The sequence below is a fragment of the Oncorhynchus masou genome, chromosome 31 (genome assembly GCF_036934945.1).
Source record: "Oncorhynchus masou masou isolate Uvic2021 chromosome 31, UVic_Omas_1.1, whole genome shotgun sequence".
Lineage (NCBI taxonomy): Eukaryota > Metazoa > Chordata > Actinopteri > Salmoniformes > Salmonidae > Oncorhynchus > Oncorhynchus masou.
This window is the reverse complement of record NC_088242.1, coordinates 80,035,842-80,059,719: the sequence shown is the minus strand read 5'-3', so window position 1 is coordinate 80,059,719 and position 23,878 is coordinate 80,035,842. Positions and strand designations below refer to the sequence as shown.

Sequence of the window (23,878 nt, the reverse complement as noted above, 5' to 3'; positions counted from 1 at the left end):
TGTCTTTGGAACTCCTCCTAAAGCTTCTGGGCTGACAGCCACACACGCAGATTAGAGGTGAGGGTAAATGTGTCTGTAATGAGCTAAAAACAGAGTTGCAACAACCTTGTGGACATACTGTCACTCTGAGTGTCAGGTTGAGAGATTGGTGAGTGGGTTGGTGTTATTATTTGGACGGGTATAAGGACGAGTGGACATCTAGATCGAATATTCCCATTTCCACTACTTAAAAAGTGGCCGGGGACAATACTTCTGTTTTTAAACTTTCCTTTCAGCTAAAAAAAATAATCTGGGAAATCTACAGTTTGCATTTATTTTCCCTGAGGGGCCAGGACTGAGCTGGAAATATCTCTGTTGTGGTCCGCTTCCACACCTGTCACTCCCAGCCTAATGGGTCATGCTAATAGCTTCTCGCTGTAGCAGAGCAAATGTTACAGGACAAGACCCTTGTATCCCGGGAAAGAGAGGGTTGCAAGTCAAACAGTTATAAATAGAACTCTAAATAATTGATTTAGGCAGACAACATATTCAGCAGAGCGAGGTTTATTGTTACTGTTGCCTTCACTGGGCTAGCTTTAGGGTCTTTATATTGGTGCTCATGAAGGAGGGATTCTATATACAAGTGAAAATACAGAATGGGTCATTTGATGCAGCATATTGCAAGAGTAAGTGTTTTGAATCCTAAAGTAAAATAAAGAATATCGACCGAACTGTGCTTCCAAAAAACCTTGCATTAAATAATGAATCTTAGCTTTCAAGAGAACATATTTCTTGCAATGTTGTTGCTACAGCCAGTGAAGTGGACACCTCCTTCGACTACTTGGCTGCCTATTACCTCTTCTATTAATGTTCTCATCAGACTAACCACATCAGAAAAAGGATGAAATTCCGGAATAAATCCCCACTGCTCTTAATCTAACTCTAACTATGATCATAAGAGGATTTTGTCTACTTCAAAGCCCTCTGGAATGTCTGCATTAGAGGTGTGACAAATCAGGCCGGCAGGCTGTGGTACTCAATTAATCCCCGTCCCTGTACTTATGGAACCAACCAGTAGTCAATGTGAATTAAAAAGTCATTTATTCAAAGAGTGAATTTATGACAAACCTTTCTACCAGTATTAGGCACAAAAATTCAGTTCACAAGGAGGCCTTATTACAGTCATTGAAGGCACCCCCCACATGGAAAAGTAACTGTAGTTTAAAAGTGAGTCTTTATCATAAAACAAAATCCCCCCTCCTACGGGTCTTCTGAAGAAAAAGGTTGTAGCTTCTGGGCAGCTATCATTCCACAAATAAACTCCAGATATAAACCAAATCCACCCCTGGAAAAATCCCAATATCAAAGCTTAGTACCCTCATTGACATATTATCAAATGTATAGTGCCAAGTGCAAAGGTTGTATAACTAAAACACACATCAACCACAATGTACCCAGGTACAGATGCAATTTCAACATCTAGTTTTGATTTTAAATTTGGTTGAGTTGTCAACAATTGTGAATTCAACTTGAAATCAACACGAAATGTCACCATGTCCATTGGATTTAGGTTAAAAGGTGGGTGAAAAAAGACTACGTTGATTACTTTTTGCTAATCCAAATCAGTTTTCCATGTTTCCAATGTAATCACATTTAATTTGGGGGTTGAAATGACATGGAAACAATCTTGATGAAACCAGTGAGTAATGGGTATCGTTTCATACCTTCAAGAAATGCTTCAATGATAAGAGGTCAACAATAGCAAATTGTGCTGTGGTGTTGACAGGAGTCCCAGGCTGAATTGTTTCATAGATACAAAGTAAATACAGTACAACTGCTTATACTTTAACATGTACTTCCCCTGAAAGTTAGATGATACGTGTTGTGTTTCTTTGATATACAGTATCTCATTGTTTTAAAGAGTTGACTTGCAATGTAGTGTAGGGCTGCTTGTTGGATCTGAGTGTGCTGAGGCTCATTAACAGTGTGTGCTGAGAGCCTACAGCAAAGAGCTAATAAAACAGCACCACATTTTATGATGGAAAGGATAGTGTTCCTGCTTACTGTAGTTAATTAATTGCCATTTACAAAAAACAATCACCCCTTAAGACTACATTGTCTGGGTTCAAAGCTGGAATGATCTAATAGGGGATCCCTCAAATAATAAGACATTTAAAAATGGCCTCAGTTAGAAATATTGAGCAATAATACCCAAATCGGTTGTCTGTCTATAAAGAGTCTGTTTCTCTCCATGGTCATGAATAAGACTGTTAGGAAGCATGGTATGGATGTCTCCTTGTGATGTGAGGGAGAAGATCCAGCAAATGGCATCCCTCTTGGAGGACCTTGTGTTCTGCCGTTGGACCACGCACCCCTCAGATAATCTGGAACAGTCTTTACCTCCGAGGGGGTGTTTAGCGTAACAGCTATAGCTGGGCGACCCTGGCGGAACCAAACCCTTCACTCGCTTGACACATCTCGTTGGTCTACAGGCAGGCAAGCCCCAGCAAGCCTCTGCTAGTCACTATGGCCGGAAACATGTGACATCTGTGAACAGAGAGGCGGATGGATACACAGTGAAACCAAAGTCTCATGTCTCAGAGGCAAAACACTGAAATAGACAAAACAGCGCCAATGAGGAATACAGACTCAAGACATCAACACAACTTATTGGTTTATTCAGATCCCCAGTAGATGTTGCAGAAGCAGCAGCTATTCTTCCACAGATACACTGATAGACAAGAACGGTCACATAAATGTAAAATACAACAATATACAAACAATACAACTAAAGAATGTGTAGACCGTTAGTGTGTGCATAATTTCAGTCCCTATTGTGCCATGAGATGTTTTATACATTTTTAATTGGTAATTTTGCTTGAGTAAATGGAGATGGAAGGGAGTTCCATGAGATCATGGCTCTGTATAGTAAATACTGTGTGTTGGCATGAATTCGTTTTGGACTTGGACGGTGAAGAGACCCTGGTGGCATTTATTGTGGGGTCTATATGGGTGTCTGAGCTGTATGTTATTTGATTATGCAGACAATCTGGAATTTTCATCACAGTAATATCTCTCATAAAAACTAGGAGAAGCAGTTAATCTCTCGTCAACCCTCAGGGCTCCTGAGTGGCGCAGCGGTCTAAGGCAGTACATCTCTTTGCAAGCGATGTCATTACAGTCCCTGGTTTGAATCCAGGCTGAATCACATCTGGCCGTGATAGGGAGTCCCATAGGGCGGGGCACAATTGACCCAGCGTCGTCCAGGTTTGGCCAGGGTACGCCGTGATTGTAAATAAGATACATGTAAATAAGAATTTATTCTTAATTGACTTGCCTAGTTAAATAAAGGTCAAATAAAGCAGGAATGACTGGCATGCATATTGTTAATGTTAGTTCTGTATGTGCAATTAAACCCCCTATAGGTTCAAGTCCTTAGATCACAATATCTACTAAGCTAACGTATGGAATTGTTATAAGTTGTTCATAAAATGTATCATTTAGCCATTTGATTTAGAATTTTTTATGACCTATGTAGGTATCAAAAAAAAAACATTTAACATTGAATATAGCCTTCAAAAAAACTGTAATATCCTCACGGAATTGTGGCTGAATGGCGACATGGATATTCAGCTAGAAGGATATACTCTGCACCGGCAGGATAGAACAGCACACTCCGGTAAGACGGGGCGGCGGCGGTCTGTGCATATTTGTAAACAACAGCTGGTGCACAAAATCTAAGGAAGTCTCTAGATTTTGCTCGCCAGAAGTTGAGTATATTGTGATAAACTGCAGGCCACACTACTGTTCTCCGCTATACTTTTCGTGGCTGTTTATTTACCACCACAGACAGATGCTAGCACTAAGACCGCACTCAGTCAGCTGTATAAGGAAATAAGCAAACAGGAAACCACTCACCCAGAGGCGGCGCTCCTAGTGGCCAGAGACTTTAATGCTGGGAAACTTAAATCAGTTCTACCAAATCTCTATCAACATGTTAAATGTGCAACCAGAGGGGAAAAATTATAGATCACCTGTACTCCACACACAGAAATGCGTACAAAGCTCTCCCTCGCCCTCCAGTTGGTAAATCCGACCACAACTCTATCCTCCTGATTCCCGCTTACAAGCAAAAATGAAAGCAGGATGCATCAGTGACTCGGCCTATAAAAAAATGGTCAGATGAAGCAGATGCTAAACTACAGGACTGCTTTGCTATCACAGACTAGAACATGTTCCGGGATTCTTCCGATGACATTGAGGAATACACCACATCAGACACTGGCTTTATCAATAAGTGCATTGAGAACATTATCCCCACAGTGACTGTACGTACATACCCCAACCAGAAGCCATGGATAACAGGCAACATTCGCACTGAGCTAAAGGGTAGAGCTGCCGCTTTCAAGGTGCGGGACTCTAACCTGGAAGCTTACAAGATATTCCGCTATGCCCTGCGACGAACTATCAACAGGCAAAGCGTCAATACAGGGCTAAGATTGAATCAGACTTCACCGGCTCTGACGCTCGGCGGATGTGGCAGGGCTTGCAAACTATTACAGACTACAAAGGGAAGCACAGCCGCGAGCTGCCCAGTGACACGAGCCTACCAGACGAGCTAAATCACTTCTATGCTTGCTTCGAGGCAAGCAACGCTGAGGCATGCATGAGAGCATCAGCTGTTCAGGACGACTGTGTGATCACGCTCTCCATAGCCGATGTGAGTAAGACCTTTAAACAGGTCAACATACCCAAGGCTGTGGGGCATGACGGATTACCAGGACGTGTGCTTTGGGCATGTGCTGACCAACTGGCAGGTTTCTTTACTGACATTTTCAACATGTCCCTGATTGAGTCTAACATGGTTCAAGCAGACCACCATATTAACACCATTATCCCTGAAACCCTAGACCCACTCCAATTTGCATACCGCCCAAACAGATCCACAGATGATGCAAACTCTATTGCACACCACACTGACCTTTCCCACCTGGACAAAAGGAACACCTATGTGAGAATGCTGTTCATTGACTATAGCTCAGCATTCAACACCATAGTACCCTCAAAGCTCATCACTAAGCTAAGGATCCTGGGACTAAACACCTCCCTCTGCAACTGGATCCTGGACTTCCTGACAGGCCGGCCCCAGGTAGTGAGGGTAGGTAGCAACACATCTGCCACGCTGATCCTCAACATTGGAGCTCCCCAGGGGTGCGTACTCAGTCCCCTCCTGTACTCCCTGTTCACCCACGACTGCATGGCCAGGCACGACTCCAACACCATCATTAAGTTTGCTGACGACACAACAGTGGTAGGCCTGATCACCGACAACGACGAGACAGCCTATAAGGGAGGAGGTCAGAGACCTGGCCGGGTGGTGCAATAACAACCTATCCCTCAATGTAACCAAGACTAAGGAGATGATTGTGGACTACAGGAAAAGGAGCACAGAGCACATCCCCATTCTAATCGACGGGGCTACAGTGGAGCAGGTTGAGAGCTTCAAATTCCTTGGTGTCCACATCAACAACAAACTAGATTGGTCCAAACACACCAAGACAGTCGTGAAGAGGGCAAGACAAAGCCTATTCCCCCTCAGGAAACTAAAAAGATTTGTCATGGGTCCTGAGATCCTCAAAAGGTTCTACAGCTGCAACTTCGAGAGCATCACTGCCTGGTACGGCAATTGCTCGGCCTGCGAGCGCAAGGCACTTCAGAGGGTAGTGCGAAGCTGCCTGCCATCCAGGTCCTCTACACCAGGCGGTGTCAGAGGAAGGCCCCAGGCACCTCAGTCATAGACTCTTCTCTCTACTACCGCATGGCAAGCGGTACCGGAGTGCCAAATCTATGACAAAAAGGCTTCTCAACAGTTTTTAACCCAAGCCATAAGACTCCTGAACAGGTAACCAATGGTCACCCGGACTATTTGCATTGTGTGCCACCCCCCCAACCCCTCTTTTACTCTGCTACTACTCTCTGTTTATCTTACATGCATAGTCACTTTAACTATACATTCATGTACATACTACCTCAATTGGCCCGACCAACCAGTGCTCCCGCACATTGGCTAACCGGGCTATCTACATTGTGTCCCACCACCCGCCAACCCCTTTTTACGCTTCTGCTACTCTGTGTTCATCATATATGCACAGTCACTTTAACAATACCTACATGTACATTCTACCTCAATAAGCCTGACTAACAGGTGTCTGTATTTAGCCTTGCTACTCTTTTTAAAAATGTCTTTCTACTGTTGTTTTATTTCTTTACTTACCCACACACACACACACATACCTTTTTTTGGCACCATTGGTTAGAGCCTGTAAGTAAGCATTTCACCTGTCGTATTCGGCGCACGTGACAAACTTTGATTTGATTTACTGCTAGAGCTCATAGAAACGCATTGAATAATTCATAAATAGCAAAACACAGTAAAATAAATAAATAATAAGGAACAAGAGTTTGAAGTGTCTGTCCTATATCAGAGATATATAATAAAACTCAGGTTTGGCCACATTATTTTTGGCTCATTTTACCCCATATGCACTTTTCGCAATTTTTACAGCCAGGTCCTGGGTTACCTTCAGATGAATCCCCTGAAGCTTGTGTGCGTCGTAGAGATCAACCAACATCTTCATGTATCTTTTGCCTGCTTACCTCGGTTTATTTAAATTAAATAAATAAAAAACCTTGCCGATGACAAGCATACCCATAACATGATGAAGCCACCACCATGCTTCGAAATATGAAAAGCTGTACTCAGTGATTTTATATTATTTTTATTCTGTACAGGCTTCCTTTTCACGCTGTCATTTCGGTTAGTATAGTTTATAAATTACAATGTTGTTAATCCATCCTCCATTTTGTCATATCACAGCCAATTTTACTCTAACTGTTTCCTTCCTCTTCGGTAACTGAGTTAGGAAGGACACCTGCATCTTTGTAGTGACTGGGTGTATTGATCCACCATCCAAAGTGTAATTCATAACTTCATGCTCAAAAGGGATATTCAATGTCTGCATCAATTTTTAGCTGCCCTTTGTGAGGCATTGGAAGACCTCCCTGGTCTTTGTGTTTGATACTCACTGCTCGACTGAGGAACCCTACAGATAATTGTATGCGTGGGGTACATACAGTTGAAGTTGGAAGTTTACATACACCTAGGTTGGAGTCATTAAAACTCGTTTTTCAACAACTCCACAAATTTCTTGTTAACAAACTATAGTTTTGGCAAGTCTGTTAGGACATCTACTTCGTGCATGACATAAGTAATTTTTCCAACAATTGTTAACAGACAGATTATTTCACTTACAATTCACTGTATCACAATTCCAGTGGGTCAGATGTTTACATGCACTTAGTTGACTGTGCCTTTAAATATCTTGGAAAATTCCACCGGTTTTTAAAATGTTTTTATACATAGGAGTTTACAGGTTTTTGTTCCAGCCCTTTACCAACACCTCATTCAACTAATTGTGGTCTAAATGTAAGACTTGCACACAGTGCAATCCCCCAGAAGTCACATCTGTATTTTAGAATGAGCGTCATAAATTACAATGACCTGAACAATCTGCATGACAAACAATAACCTGGATGAATCTATTTCTATATCAAATAAAAGTGTATTGGTTACGTCACAGATTAGCAGATGTTATAGAAGCATAAGCATTTCGCTGCACCAGCTATCTCCAGCAGTGCAGTAAGTATCTAACATTGTGATGTTGCACACCCCTGAAACAAATCCTGGGATATGGTGATTGTCCTGGTGGCTGGGCGGTTCTCAAGTTCTTTACATCTGCCCAGGTGTCAGGGTGGGATATCCTTCAACCTGGAACAAGCACAGATAAGAGGGGAGATATTAACCTCACTGCTCAAATTCCAGTGCTGGTTCAAGTTGCTGAAGCCACACCAACCTCTTAATGTGCCATTGTTTTGTTAAGTTTTGTATATTTATAGACTTGATCAATTTGTTTACATTAAGAGTAGTAAAATAACTTATCCTCTAATTTTAACTAGTAAAGACAAACCCAACGGTACAACACAATATCGTAAGAGAAAGTCAGCAAACATTAGGTAAACAGACTCAACAGAACGCACAAAAAACTTAGATTAGATTGAACAGAACACAACTGGCTGCATTTACATTTTTCCATCAGATGTTGAAATGTCTTACCTCCAAATGAGTTAAGCATAACTGTTTCCTCCTGCTAAGCCAATTGTGTGAAATGCCAATCAGGTGCCCTCTTTAGTCCCTGAAAACAAATGGGAAAACTAATTTGCCACATGTCTTTAGCTGGCTAGAAAATTAGCCAATTCATGATAAAAAAATAAATAACGTCTGGGTCTTCACAATTAAAACTACTGAATCTACGATTAGTGTTCATTTCCGGTCACAACTTGTAGACTTGTTTACGTGCTGCTGTGCGGTTTGTTGCTCACCTTACTTTGCTACCTGCCAACTTCACTGATTTCTATTTTTTTAATTACCGTTTATATTTGAATTTTTTTCTCCTTGCTCAACTTTTTTCATTCAATTTTCTTCCACCCCTGACGCTTTATCTGGACGTGGTTCGTCCAGCTTCAGACGCAATCGTTAGGCAAGGGCAATTTCAGTGTAGGAAAGGATGAAACAGCTTCTGTGCCACCAGTAAGTACAGATAGTAGTATAAATCCCCTCACACAGTCCCCACAGCCGGACAATGTTCTCATGGCTTCTGGAAGAAAATGCTGTAGGAACGCTCAACCGGTGTCGCTCATTCAGCCAACAGAAACATTCAACAGGTTCTCCCCATTAAGCAGCGGGTCGGAGTCAGAGGCCGAGCCTTCTCTTGTCTCTACTCCTCCCATTACGGGGTCTGAGACGCCGAAGCCTCCCACCATTAGCTCTGACAAATTGAAAACCCTAGTCATTGGCGACTCCATTACCCGCAATATTAGACGTAAAATGAATCATCCAGCGATCATAAACTGTTTACCAGGGGGCAGGGCTGCCGACATTAAGGCTAATCTGAAGATGGTGCTGGCTAAAGCTAAAACTGGCAAGTGTAGAGTGTATAGGGTTTAGAGGTCGACCGATTAACCGGAATGGCCGATTAATTAGGGCCGATTTCAAGTTTTCATAACAATCGGAAAATGGTATTATTTTTGGGCGACGATTTGCCTTTTATTTCTTACACCTTTATTTAATCTTCATTTAACTTGGCAAGTCAGTTAAGAACACATTCTTATTTTCAATGACGGCCTAGGAATGGTGGGTTAACTGCCTCGTTCAGGGGCAGAAAGACAGATTTTCACCTTGTCAGCTAGGGGAACCAATCTTGCAACCTTACAGTTAACTAGTCCAACGCAATAATGACCTGCCTCTCTCTCGTTGCACTCCACAAGGAGACTGCCTGTTACACAAATGCAGTAAGCCAAGGTAAGTTGCTAGCTAGCATTAAACTTATCTTATAAAAAACCATCAATCATAATCACAAGTTACCTACACATGGTTGATGATATTACTAGATATTATCTAGGGTGTCCTGTGTTGCATATAATCTGACTGAGCATACAAGCATACAAGTATCTAAGTATCTGACTGAGCGGTGCTAGGCAGAAGTAGGCGCGTAAACATTCATTCAAACAGCACTTCCATGCGTTTTGCCAGCAGCTCTTCGTTGTGCGTCAAGCATTGCGCTGTTTACGACTTGAAACCTATCAAATCCCGAGATGAGGCTGGTGTGACCGAAGTGAAATGGCTAGCTAGTTAGCGCGTGCTAATAGCGTTTCAAACTTCACTAGCTCTGAGCGGGTGGTTGTTTCTCTTGCTCTGCATGGGTAACGCTGCTTCGATGTGGTGGCTGTTGTTGTTGTGTTGCTGGTTCAAGCCCATGGAGGAGCGAGGAGAGGGACGGAAGCTATACTGTTACACTGGCAATACTAAAGTGCCTATAAGAACATCCAATAGTCAAAGGTTAATGAAATACAAATGGTATAGAGGGAAATAGTCCTAAAATAACGACAACCTAAAACTTCTTACCTGGGAATATTGAAGACTCATGTTAAAAGGAACCACCAGCTTTCATATGTTCTCATGTTCTGAGCAAGGAACTTAAACGTTTGCTTTCTTACATAGCACATATTGCACTTAACGTTCTTCTCCAACACTTTGTTTTTGCATTATTTTAACCAAATTGAACATGTTTCATTATCTACTTGAGGCTAAATAGATTTTATTTATGTATTATATTAAGTTAAAATAAGTGTTAATTCAGTATGGTTGAAATTGTCATTATTACAAATACATTTTTTTTTAAATCGGCCGATTAATCGATATCGGCCCCTTTGGTCCTCCAATAATCGGTATCGGTGTTGAAAAATCATAATCTGTCGACCTCTAATAGGGTTATTGTTATCCAAGTCGGCACCAACGATGTTAGGATGAAACCGTCAGGTCACCAAGCGCAACATAGCTTCAGCATGTAAATCAGCTAGAAAGATGTGTCGGCATCGAGTAATTGTCTCTGGCCCCCTCCCAGTTAGGGGGAGTGATGAGCTCTACAGCAGAGTTTCACAACTCAATCGCTGGTTGAGAACTGTTTTCTGCCCCTCCCAAAAGATGGAATTTGTAGATAACTGGCCCTCTTTCTGGGAGTCACCCACAAACAGGACCAAGCCTGGCCTGTTGAGGAGTGAAGGACTCCATCTTAGCTGGAGTGGTGTTTTCATCTTATCTACGAACATAGACAGGGCTCTAACTCCCCTAGCTCTACAATGATATAGGGTGCAGGCCAGGCAGCAGGCTGTTAGCCAGCCTGTCAGCTTAGTGGAGTCTGCCACTAAGCACAGTCAGCGTAGTCAGCTCAGCTATCCCCATTCAATTGTCTGTGCCTCGACCTAGGTTGGGCAAAACTAAACACGGCGGTGTTCGCCTCAGCAATCTTTACTGGAATAAAGACCTTCTCCATTCCTGCCATGATTGAAAGAGATTGTGATACCTCACATCTCAAAATAGGGCTACTTAATGTTAGATTCCTCACTTCCAAGGCAGTTATATTCAATGAACTAATGGCTGATCATAATCTTGATGTGATTGGCCTGACTGAAACATGGCTTAAGCCTGATGAATATACTGTGTTAAATGAGGCCTCACCTCCTGGTTACAGTAGTGACCATATCCCCCCACACATCCCACAAAGGCAGAGGTGTTGCTAACATTTACAATAGCAAATTTCAATTTACAAAAAAAAACTGAAATGTTCGTCTTTTGAGCTTCTAGTCATGAAATCTATGCAGCCTACACAATCACTTTTTATAGCTACTGTTTACACACCTCCTGGGCCATATACAGCGTTCCTCACTGAGTTCCCTGAATTCCTATCGGACCTTGTTGTCATAGCAGATAATATTCTAATTTTTGGTGACTTTAATATTCACATGGAAAAGTCCACAGACACCCTCCAAGGCTTTCGGAGCCATCATGGACTCAGTGGGTTTTGTCCAACACGCCTCCGGACCTACTCGCTGCCACAGTCATACTTTGGACCTAGTTTTGTTAACTGGAATAAATGTTATGGATCTGAATGTTTTTTCCCCCTCATAATCGGACCACCATTTTATTACGTTTGCAATCGCAACAAATAATCTGCTCAGATCCCAACCAAGGATCATCAAAATTCGTACTATAAATTCTCGGACAACCCAAAGATTCCTAGATGCCCTTCCAGCCTCCCTCCACCTACCCAAGGACGTCAAAGTACAAAAATCAGTTAACCACCTGAGGAACTCAATTGAACCTTGCACAATACCCTAGATGCAGTCGCACCCCTAAAAACATGTGTCATAAGAAACTAGCTTCCTGATATACAGAAAATACCCGGGCTCTGAAGAAAGCTTCCAGAAAATTGGAAAGGAAATGGCTCTACACCAAATTGGAAGTCTTCCGACTAGCTTGGAAAGGCAGTACCAACTTAATTGAGGAAAATAAGAACAATCCAAAATGCATTTTTGATACTGTCGCAAAGCTAACTAAAAAGCAGCATTCCCCAAGAGAGGATGGTTTTCACTTCAACAGTGATTAATTCATGAACTTCTTTGATGAAAAGATCATGATCATTAGAATGCAAATTACGGACTCCTCTTTAAATCTGGATATACCTCCAAACCTCAGTTGTCCTGAGTCTGCACAACTCTGCCAGGATCTAGGATCAAGGGAGACACTCAATTTTTTAGTACTATATATCTTGACACATTGATGAAATAATCATGGCCACTAAAACTTCAAGCTGCATACTGGACCCTATTTCAACTAAACTACTGAAAGAGCTGCTTCCTGTGCTTGGCCCTCCTATGTTGAACATAATAAACAGCTCTCAATCCACCGGATGTGTACCAAACTCACTAAAAGTGGCAGTAATAAAGCCTCTCTTGAAAAAGCCAAACCTTGACCAGGAAAATATTTTAAAAACTATTGGCCTATATCGAATCTCCCATTCCTCTCAAAACATTTTGAAAAAGCTGTTGCGCAGCAACTTACTGCCTTCCTGAAGACTAACAATGTATTCTTAATGCTTCAGTCTGGTTTTAGACCCCATTATAGCACTGAGACTGCACTTCTGAAGGTGGGAAATTACCTTTTAATGGCGTCAGACTGAGGCTCTGCATCTGCCCTCGTGATCCTAGACCTTAGTGCTGCTTTTGATACCATTGATCACCACATTCTTTTGGAAAGATTGGAAACGCAAAATGGTCTACACAGACAAGTTCTGGCCTGATTTAAATCTTACCTTTACAACAGATATCAGTTTGTCTCTGTGGATGGTTTGACTTCTAACAAAGGGGGTTGGTTTAGACCGTCGTGAGACAGGTTAGTTTTACCCTACTGATGATGTGTTGTTGCAATATCAATGTCAATTTCGGTGTTCCTCAAGGCTCCGTTTTAGGACCACTATTGTTTTCACTATATATCTTACCTCTTGGTGATGTCATTTGGAAACATAATGTTAACTTTCACTGCTATTCGGATGTCACACAGCTGTACATTTTGATGAAACATGGTGAAGCCTCAAAAATGCCCTCCCTGGAAGCCTCTGTTTCAGACATAAGGAAATGGATGGCGAAAAATGTTCTACTTTTAAACTTTTAGACAAAACATATATGCTTGTTTCCCAAGAAACAAAGAGATCTTCTGTTGAATCTGACAATTAATCTTGATGGTTGTACAGTCGTCTCAAATAAAACTGTGAAGGACCTCTGCATTACATTGAACCCTGAACTTTCTTTTGAATAACATATCAAGACTGTTTCAAGGACAGCTTTTGTCCAACTACGTAACATTGCAAAAATCTTAAACTTTCTGTCCAGAAATGACGCAGAAAAACTTATCCATGCTTTTGTCACTTCTAGGTTAGACTACTGAAAAACTTATCCATGCTTTTGTCACTTCTAGGTTAGACTACTGAAATGCTCTACTCTCCGGCTACCCGGAAAAAGCACGAAATAAACTTCAGTTAGTGCTTAACACGGCTGCTAGAATCTTGAATAGAACCAAAAAATGTGATCATATTACTCCAGTGCTAGGCTCTCTACACTGGCTTCCTGTTAAGGCAAGGGCTGATTTCAAGATTTTACTGCTAACCTACAAAGCATTACATGGGCTTGCTCCTACCTATCTTTCCGATTTGGTCCTGCCATACGTACCTACCCGTACACTACGCTACGGTCACAAGACACAGGCCCCCTTACTGTCCCTAGAATTTCTAAGCAAACAGCTGGAGGCAGGGCTTTCTCCTATAGAGCTCCATTTTCATGGAATGGCCTGCCTACCCATGTGAGAGACGCAGACTCGTTCTCAACCTTTAAGTCTTTATTGAAGACTCATCTCTTCAGTAGGTCCTGTGATTGAGTGTAGTCTGGCCCAGAAGTGTGAAGGTGAACGGAAATGCACTGGAGCAAGGAACCACCCTTGCTGTCTCACCTAGCCGGTCCCCCTTTCTCCACCCCTATTGCAGAGCCTGAGTCACTGGCTTACTGGTGATCTTCCAGTCCGGGTTGGCGCTCCCACTTGGGTTGTACTGTGGCGGAGATCTTTGTGGGCTATACTCGGCCTTGTCTCAGGATGGTAAGTTGGTGGTTGAAGATATCCCTCTAGTGGTGTGGGGGCTGTGCTTTAGCAAAGTGGGTGGGGTTATATCTTTCCTGTTTGGCCCTGTCCGGGGGTGTCCTCAGATGGGGCCACAGTGTCTCCTGACCCCTCCTGTCTCAGCCTCCAGTATTTATGCTGCAGTAGGTTATGTGTTGGGGGGCTAGGGTCATTCTGTTATATCTGGATTATTTATCCTGTCTTATCCAGTGTCCTGTGTGAATTTATTAAGTATGCTCACTCTTTTTCTCTCTTTCGTTCTCTCTCAGAGGAACTGAACCCTAGGACAATTTCTCAGACCTACCTGGCCTGATGACTCCTTGCTGTCCCCAGTCCACCTGGCCATGCTGCTGCTCCAGTTTAAACTGTTCTGCCTGCGGCTATGGAACCCTGACCGGACGTGCTACCTGTCCCAGACCTGCTGTTTTCAAATCTCTAGAGACAGCAGGAGCGGTAGAGATACTCTGAATGATCGGCTATGAAAAGCCAACTGACATTTACTCCTGAGGTGCTGATCTGTTGCACCCTCGACAGCCACTGTGATTATTATTATTTGACCCTGCTAGTCATTTATGAACATTTGAACATCTTGGCCATGTTCTGTTATAATCTCCACCCGGCACAGCCAGAAGAGGACTGTCCACCCCTCATAGCCTGGTTCCTCTCTAGGTTTCTTCCTAGCTACCGTGCTTCAAAACCTGCATTGCTTCTACATTGCTTGCTGTTTGGGGCTTTAGGCTGGGTTTCTGTACAGCACTTTGTGACATCAGCTGATGTAAGAAGGGTTATATAAATAAATTTGATTAAATTTGTTTGATTAGTTAGTTTAGTTGTTCATCATAGCTTTCACGTCTGACATATCCAAGATTCTTTTTAACGCGTAAATTCAGATGGCGACACTTGCTTCGCCCTTATGTTGGTGCTAGCAAGCAGGCTAGGTATAAGCCAATCCAGTAGGATCTGGAAATTATATTGAGCTTCGATTGGTCAATAGCAAAAGGATGTCAGAGTATTTGCATCAATTTCAGCTTTCCCCCAACTATGGCCCCGCCTTGTTTTATGTCCCTCTCCCATCTTTGCGGCTCGTGTCGTCCAACAGTTCCATCGCCCACTTCGCTTCAGTCATTAAAAATGGGCTTCCGTTATTTCATCGTCCCCAACATGGATCTTGTGTTAGCTAGCTTGACAACAGGCTGATAAACACCAGTGACTTAACATCAGAAATAATATCAAATAATTTTAACATTAACATAATTTGGTGAATAAATGTTTTACAGTTGGAAGTGTTATTACTTATCCTTTTGGATTTCTCTCTCCGACGAGGGGACTTATGTCCGCCAGCAAGCAGGAGGATGAATACAAACTCGACAACCCAACCTTCATCAAATATACAAGCCCTTAGTAAGATAGAAGGGGTGAGGGTAGTCACTAGTTACCACAGCCACAAAGTATGAGTTTCAGCTGAACCCCACCTAGTTCTACAATATATTTACCTTTTCAATGCACTCACTGTTCCAAAATGTGACTGACCAGTTCAAATCGGTCTTATGTAGCAACATTTGAAATTGAATAAAAGTAGATGTATACTTTTATATATCATACACTGCAATTAGGAACAATGGGCAAGTAATTCTGCTTTGAAAGTTGATCAACTTGTAAACTCACTTTTGAGAAAAGGACCAACTGGGAGTTGGTCTACACCCATTCGCTTGTCTACACCCATTCAGAATTGTTCACATCCTCTTAAACCACCCCCACCCATCTCTTTAAGGATTCACATGAGGTCATGTGTTAAAACAGTGAGTAGTGTAGTAAAGACTAAAAAGGTAATAGTAGCCTACAATAAGGAACAAATCCAGGTAAACAGTGTCCAGATAAATATTATAGACACTTACCCAGACACAATTGTATAAATTGATGGGTTATGTGAAATAAATGCTATAACCCCCAGCCACATTCAGTGGTAAAAAAACAACTAAACTGCCAGAGTAAAATCATAAATCACTTCAAATTCCTTATATTAAACCAGAAGGCACAATTCAATTTATTGGAGTGTGCCCCTGGCTCTCGTCAACACTCAAGACAATTTACAAACAAAGCATTTGTGTTTAGTGAGTGGGCCAGATCAGAGGCAGTAGGGATGTTCTCTTGATAAGTATGAATTGGACAATTTCTATCAAAATGTAACAAGTAGTTTGGGTGTCAAGGAAAATGTATTGAGTAAAAATAATTTTCTTTATGAATGTAGTGAAGTAAAAGTAGCCCCAAAAAATATAGAAAAAAAGTAAAGTAGTGTACAGGTACCACAAAAAAGTACTTTAATAAAAATACTTCACACCACTGCCCAAATTCTTTCACACCAGTACATTTACATACTTTATAAACTGTTACACGTGCACTTTTCACAGTATTCCATACATAAGTTAAGGCCATGCAACCTGAGTGAGTTACTCATGTACAGTACATAAAGATGCATGCGCCAAATATTTCTGTAAATGACACTTGATACGGTCACACGATATTGTTGTGGTATGTTACGACCACACATACCAATATTTTGCTAAGTGGGTGGTCTCTACAGATGGTGTAAACTGTGCAGCCAAATGGTTACTTGCATAGTAGCAATATCAGAAATAGACATTTATATTAACAATATCTATCAGTGATTGATGAGGTAGTTACATGTATACAATCAGCAGTAAAGTGGGTGAGCAGCAGGATAAAAACATTTAATATTAGCAGCAACGTATGGCGTGTGTGTTAGGAGAGTCATGTGAATAGAGGCACTGCAGATAGTGCTGATGACTGGTTCGTCCAAACCACGCATGAACAAGAGAATGTATATTTGAGAGCCTGTTTCGGTCTTGCCCTTGACTTTGGTGCAGGGCATGTGATGTCCATGGCTTCTTCGTCGCAAAACTCCGTGATCTTGTGAAAAATATACATTTGTCTAGCTGTGTCCAGTCCAGGTGGTGATTTTATTTTCAGACTATCTATGTGAGGAAGGATGCGCAGAAGCTGAAACATGTTCCCGACCTCCCGAAAACTCCTTGGTGACAACACCAGGCACTAGAGCATCGAAGCTGTAAAACAGGGAATAACAAATCAGAAGACATTACAACCCTGCACAAGATCAATTCACCTCCCAAGTTTTGATAAGAATAACCTTAATGAAAATAATTTTTTACCTGATGTGCTAGAACTGCTTGCTCTGTGGCAGCAGCCTGAAGTATGGAGTCAGGTGTCGTTGCCAGCCATAGCTTTCCACCAGCACCGTACCATCCTCCAGTCCAACCAGCTGTGAGATGTTGACCCGTCACAGTGCTGTCCTTCACAACACTAGAAATCTCAGACAGTGTTCACTCTGGTCTTTCTGAAGCGCCGCTTGAGAAGGCCGAAGCACCAGTCGGGGGGAAAACTTGGTGAGTTTTGGTAACTGTATGACTGGTGGATTAGAGTCAGGCGTATTCTACTGATTGATGCAGAAAGACAAATTCCAGATAAATATTTTAGCTTTATTATATAGATGCGAAATGGCATTCTGAGATAACACTACACAGTTCATACAGGGAATGTTAGCTACTGCAGCTGGCCAGCCATCTAACATCAGCTGGCTGGCTAACAGCAAGCAATACAAACCGATTGTCATAGCTAGCTAAAGTTAACCCAATATGTTCAATGTTAGCTAGCTAACATTAGGCTATACCTAGCAATGCGGAATGGCATTCTGAGAACTACACTAACGTTACACACACACGTTAATGTTAGCTAGCCACAACCTCAGCTGACGTTAGCTAGCTAACAGCAAACTTTAACTTGGGGTCTTTTGTTTAGTCACATTAACTAGCTAAAATATGAAATATAATCTCAATCAAATGAGTAACGTTACTAGCAATACAAACCAATTGTCATAGCAAGCTAAAGTTAACAATGAAACTAACGTTATTTGGTTAGCAAGCCAGCCATCAAACTCCAGCTGGCTAGCTAACAGCAAGCTTTAGCCTGCAATGAAAATGTTAACAAAATTAGAAACATATCATGTCTGAGTCTGTAGCTAGATTCTTACCTGTATACATGGATGAAATCTTCATGGCAGACTACAACCCCTGTGTTTCTGTTTAGTTTACACAGCTTGTTTGGCCGGTTGTGTTCCACCGATTTCAAAACGTGTTATTTTCAGAGACAGCATTGCATGGCACGATCGTCATCCAGAAATTTTTCCCCACTGACCTTTGTCGATAGCATCTGATAAATTCAGGGCAGCAATGTTATTGAGAGCAGCAGCAAAATATTTGCAGTTCTCCGTGGTTAAAGTTATATCTTTCGAAAACTGCATTACGAGCAGCTCATTATATAGACAAGATGCAACACTGCAGACCAATCCACACTCATCACTCAGCATGTCCAGCCCACTTGTTATCTCAGCTAATCATGGCTAGCGGGAAGGTTGCCGTCTTTCTGTGGCTAAACCACTAGGCCCGTAATTGAACAATTTTATTAGTATTTAGAGATGACATAGTTTAATATTAAAAAGGCACATGAAAGTTCACATGTTCCAGAAGGCATTTTATGGCTGGCGCTCGCATTGACTTTGTTTTCCTAAGAGGAATAATAACTTTGGACATGTCTGTTCCTATCAAAGTGCATGCCTTATTTTCTGTATATCGTGTTGTTTCTACTGTAGCATAACCAAATGTATGCATGTATGGAGCATAATATATTTAGTTTTAAGTACTGGTGAAAAATGATGCGTTCCAATTGTTGCATAGATTGTAATGGATGTGTGTAAAATACTTTGACAGTTGTACTAACCCGATGCTGCTCGCCAGCTACGTGTGGCACCTTGTTTGTTGACATTATACCATGCATTCTGGGTGTCACGTAAACATCTCAGACCAAAGATGTTCTAACAAATTCATGTGAAGGGACGGTTCACTCATCTTTGAATGAAGGGAAAGGAATGATCGTAGACACACCCTCTTCAACATGGATACTGCAAACAGACAAAACTCATGTCTTTTCTTAAGTTGACACGGGGAAGAAAAAAAGTGACATTTTAGATTTTTTAAATTATTTTGATCAATGTTGAGCTCACCCGTGATGTGATTAATTGTAAATAGTAATTGCTATTAGCCAATTCATATTATGGTTTGTCAGACCGAAAGTTACCCAAATATGACCGTTGTGTTAGGTCAATCTTTCCTCAGATAACGCTAAGAATAATGTAGCATACATTTTCCGGTTTGGATGATTGTGTTATGCGGACACAGCTTCTGAGGATGTCTGAACATTGCATGCATCCAAAAATAAACTGGTCACATTTAGGACATTACGTTTCGAAACAATGTTCTAAATAAGCGTTCTAATCACACAAGTTTGAGAGTGCTGCAGGGACCACTGTATAATGAACACACCCGTGTTAATGACATTGCTAACCTTAAATTAAGCCCAAAAAGCAAATTGTTTTATGAATGTTGACGATATAGCTAATTCTGACTGTGGCAACCAGGGGAGAGAGAGCTGAATGTTGCGAGGCTTTCTGGTAAATGTAGGAAACTGCAAAGGCAGAGGAAGCTTGGGGAGAGGATTGCACAATCTTGGAGGGTAAAGGAAAATGCTGTTTATAAAATAAACGGTAAGATATAAAGTGATTTAGCGGGTGTATTTTCATTACAGTACATGTAACGATGCTTGTAATGTATTAAATAAAATAAAAATATTTTCCTATAAATATCAGCAATCAAACAATTTCAGAGCACACTGGTGTACTGGCTATCCAGATATCTAGGAGAAGGATAAATCTACAGAAAGTATGGAGGGCTATTATTTTCATGTCTTTCAAATCTGTTCGCACACAAGAATAAAGCCATAAGGTTTCCCTCATGTTGGCATATTTATTGGAAAACAGCAGCATGTTACGGATCTGACTTTTCTGCTGCAATTCTAATTACCGCAACGCGTCCAGCTCTGTCTGAATGTATGTTGTTATGTTGTAATTTAAAACAGAGTAAGATTAAAATATCATGAAAAAAATAAATGGATGTTATAGATGTTTTCAAATGATAAATTATTAACCAAATATTCATATACAATAATGAAAGAAATGATGGAAAAAGTGTCCATGACTGATGTTCTCATCCTACGAAACATTTGGACTGTTTACACAGAGAATTTTAAATAAAGTTTGATTTTGAATGAAGCAACAAATCTGCCAGTACCTTCAAGATGGCTACCAGGTAAGCAGATCTTTATATTTCTCCAGTTAAAAGTTAAACAATCTCGTCAGACTGCGTACACGACAGTATTGATTATCATTACCGATACAGGTAGTTTCCCACATTTAGAAAAAACGTTTTTAAATCTATTAAAATATAATTAATTAATGTCTAATTATGTACATTGAGTGATAAAAATGTGCTTAGTCATCATGTCTTCTCCATTGTTAGCAAAACATGCTACGGTTCCTCATCCTCCGCAACACCATTCTCACTTACCACTGCAATTTAAGGCTAGTTGTGGTAGAGAGAACTTCTGTTTCGGTAATGAGAATTGAATTATACAGACTATTTAATATATATAATGAACTATTAATTTAAATATTATTTACTAACTGTTGATATTTTTCTTTATGACCTGTTTAATTGCAGACAATCAGCAAGTGACAAAAAGAAAGCCAACCCAGAACTGCTGGAAGAGTACAGAAATAAGACAAGACAGGTCAAGGGTTGGAGAAGTTACAGCAAGAGTAATTAGCGTATAGGTCTATAGGAAGCCTATGCCCTCACAGTGTTTATAAGAAGTCAATACCCTACAGTGTTTAGAAGTCTACACATGCACGCGCACACATCCACCACACACAGAATTAGTAAGCCATTTAGATACTATAGGACGTCCACACACATCAGTAAGCCATTCAGTCTTTACTATAAGATGACGTGTCCCTAACAGTACGATTTCCCCCATGTTTTGAGACATGCTCATTTCATGCTTCCTTTCCATCTCTAGATATCAAAAACAAAAGCAAAATTGTAAAATCAAGAAAACTCCAGATCTGACAAAGCAGCAACATAAACGAAGCACAGTGGCGGGAAAACTTAAGAGGTATTACAGAAAAAAAACATCTAAAAGCTGTATTGGACATAATACCATCAAGCGAGGAAGACAATACACTTCAACATGTTCAAGAGGCAAAATTAAGTTATTCAAAGTCTTCAAGAAGACAGCCTCCTCAAGAGAACTGCCATTCTCACCTCAGCAGGTAAATGTCCCTGCCATCAACTCAACTCCTAAAAGAAGAGACACAAGCACCAAGAAACTCACCCAGAAAGAAGAACCGAAGAAAGAAAACAATCCAAATTGAGGTCAAAGTTGGTCTACACAGAAAAGTTGCTGGAGAGGACCAAAGAGATTGTCAACCTAAAGAAAAGACTTGAGATGATGGCCAAGAGGAAGCCGGTAATTGACAACAAGGAAGGCAGATTGGTCCAGAAGAAAACTACAAAGAGAGGTCATCAGAGAACATTATTCAATAACAACCAGAGAAGACTAATGCGCAAACTCATTAGCCGCTTCCATCATCAAGATGAAGTATCCACTGTAATAAATGGGAAATTCGGAAAAGAGCCAGACATTCCGTAAGAGAGCCCTGACAGAGCCCTGACAGCAAATTTTCATAGAAGTCTGAGAATCCATGCTGCCTTTGGCCTAAAGAGCAGAAACCCAGACTTCACCAAAGAAATCGGTAATACAGACATTGTCATCCTGCAAGAAAACTGGTATAGAGGAGACAGGCCCACTGGTTGCCCTCTAGGTTACAGAGAGCTGGTAGTCCCATCCACCAAACTACCAGGTGTGAAACAGGGAAGGGACTCAGGGGGTATGCTAATTTGGTAAAGAGCAGACCTAACTCACTCCATTAAATGAATCAAAACAGGAACATTCTACATTTGGCTAGAAATTCAAAAGGAAATTATCCTAACAGAGAAAAAGGTCCTCCTGTGTGCTACCTATATCCCCCCACTACAATCCCCATATTTTAATGAAGACATCTTCTCCATCCTGGAGGGGGAAATCAATCATTTCCAGGCCCAGGGACATGTACTAGTCTGTGGCGACCTAAATGCCAGAACCGGACAAGAACCTGACACCCTCAGCACACAGGGGGACAAACATCTGCCTGGAGGTGACAGCATTCCCTCCCACATATGCCCCCCTAGGCACAACTATGACAACATAACCAACAAAAACGGGTCACAACTCCTGCAGCTCTGTTGCACGCTGTGTATGTGCAGTCAATGGTAGGCTTCGAGGGGACTCCTATGGTAGGTACACCTATAGCTCATCTCTTGGCAGTAGTACTGTAGACTACTTTATCACTGACCTCAACCCAGAGTCTCTCAGAGCGTTCACAGTCAGCCCACTGACACCCCTATCAGACCACAGCAAAATCACAGTCTACTTAAACAGAGCAATACTCAATCATGAGGCTTCAAAGCCAAAGGAACTGAGTAACATTAAGAAATGCTATAGATGGAAGGAATGCAGTTTGGAAACCTACCAAAAAACAATTAGGCAACAACAAATTCAATCCCTTTTAGACAATTTCCTGAGTAAAACGTTCCTCTGTAATAGTGAAGGTGTAAACTTGGCAGTAGAAAATCTTAACTGTATATTTGACCTCTCAGCTTCCCTATCAAATCTAAAAATCTCAAACAGAAAACCGAAGAAAATTAACAACAATGACAAATGGTTTGATGAAGAATGCAAAAATCTAAGAAAGAAATTGAGAGTCCCCTAAGCAAGCTGGTCCTGGGGCTTTGTTCACAAACACACAGCCCCAGGACAGCAGCACAATTAGACCCAACCAAATCATGAGAAAACAAAAAGATAATTACTTGACACATTGGAAAGAATTAACAAAAAACAGAGCAAACTAGAATGCTATGTGGCCCTACACAGAGAGTACACAGCAGCAGAATACCTGACCACTGTGACTGACCCAAAATTAAGGAAAGCTTTGACTATGTACAAACTCAGTGAGCATAGCCTTGCTATTGAGAAATGTCTGCCTACGGCGGCATGGCTCTCAAGAGAAGACAGGCTATGTGCTCACTGCCCACAAAATGAGGTGGAAACTGAGCTGCACTTCCTAACCTCCTGCCCAATGTATGACCATATTAGAGAGACATATTTCCCTCAGATTACACAGATCCACAAAGAATTCAAAAACAAATCCAATTTTGAAAAACTCCCATATCTACTAGGTGAAATTCCACAGTGTGCCATCACAGCAGCAAGATTTGTGACCTGTTGCCACGAGAAAAGGGCAACCAGTGAAGAACACACACCATTGTAAATACAACCCATATCTATGCTTATTTATTTCATCTTGTGTCCTTTACCATTTGTACATTGTTAAAACACTATATATACATACACATTGTTAAAACACTAATATATATATTTATTATGACATTTGTAATGTCTTTATTGTTTTGAAACTTCTGTATGTGTGATGTTTACTGTTAATTTTTATTGTTTATTTCACTTTATATATTCACTTTATATATTATCTACCTCACTTGCTTTGGCAATGTTAACACGTTTCCCATGCCAATAAAGCCCTTGAATTGAATTGAAATTGAATCCAAGGCACAACCTTTCCAAGGCTCTACTTGCACATCATCATCTGCAAATCTATCACTCCAGTGTTAATGCTAAATAGTAATTATTTCACCTCTATGGCCTATTTATTGCCTTACCTCCCTAATCTTCTAC

The 23,878-nt window shown here is 41.2% G+C and overlaps 1 protein-coding gene across 8 annotated transcripts in view; it reads right to left on the bottom strand.

The window, feature by feature from the left end:
* Positions 1 to 1,057: 1,057 nt before the first annotated feature.
* The window catches only part of LOC135524527 (kelch-like protein 25), a 47,021-nt gene continuing 24,200 nt past the window's right edge, over positions 1,058 to 23,878 (bottom strand). For 3 of the 8 annotated variants that reach the window (XR_010452973.1, XR_010452978.1, XR_010452976.1), the window contains exons 3-4: positions 8,153 to 8,231; positions 1,058 to 7,807 (exon numbers count right to left, since the gene is read on the bottom strand). The gene's annotated coding sequence lies outside the window, so the exon portion shown is untranslated. Of the gene's footprint in view, positions 7,808 to 8,152; positions 8,232 to 16,351; positions 17,185 to 17,289; positions 18,347 to 23,878 lie in introns of those variants that run through there. The other 5 variants (XR_010452975.1, XR_010452977.1, XR_010452974.1 and 2 more) reach the window with 5 other exon arrangements.